Genomic DNA, 569 nt, shown 5'->3' with positions numbered 1-569 from the left:
GGGATAGCGTCAACATCAATAAAATGACGTTCAAAGACCACAGCTGAAGGTCACCAACATCAAAGACCAAAGGTAGATAAATCCAGGATGATGGGGAAAACCAGTGCAAAAGGCTGAAAATTCCAAAACCATAGCACCTTGTCTCCTCCAATGTTTGACAACTCCTCACCAGCAAGGGAACAAAACTGGATGGAGAATGAGTTTGATGAATTGACAGAAGTAGGCTTCAGAAGGTAGGTAATAACAAACTCCTCTGAGCTAAAGGAACATGTTCTAACCCAATGCAAGGAAGTTAAGAACCTTGAAAAAAAGTTTAGAAGAATGGCTACCTAGAATAACCAGTTTAAAGAAGAACATAAATGGTCTGATGGAGCTGAAAAGCAGCACAAGAACTTTGTGAAGCATACACAAGTATCAATAGCCGAATTGATCAAGCAGAAAAAAGGATATCAGAGATTGAAGATCAACTCGATGAAATAAAGTGAGAAGACAAGATTAGAGAAAAAAGAATGAAAAGCAATGAATAAAGTTTCAAAGAAATATGGTACTATGTGAGAATACCAAACCTA

This window comes from Rhinopithecus bieti, unplaced genomic scaffold (assembly GCF_001698545.2).
Source record: "Rhinopithecus bieti isolate Rb0 unplaced genomic scaffold, ASM169854v2 scaffold_15750, whole genome shotgun sequence".
Classification (NCBI taxonomy): domain Eukaryota; kingdom Metazoa; phylum Chordata; class Mammalia; order Primates; family Cercopithecidae; genus Rhinopithecus; species Rhinopithecus bieti.
The sequence above is the reverse complement of the archived record's forward strand: the minus strand, read 5'-3'. Positions refer to the sequence as shown.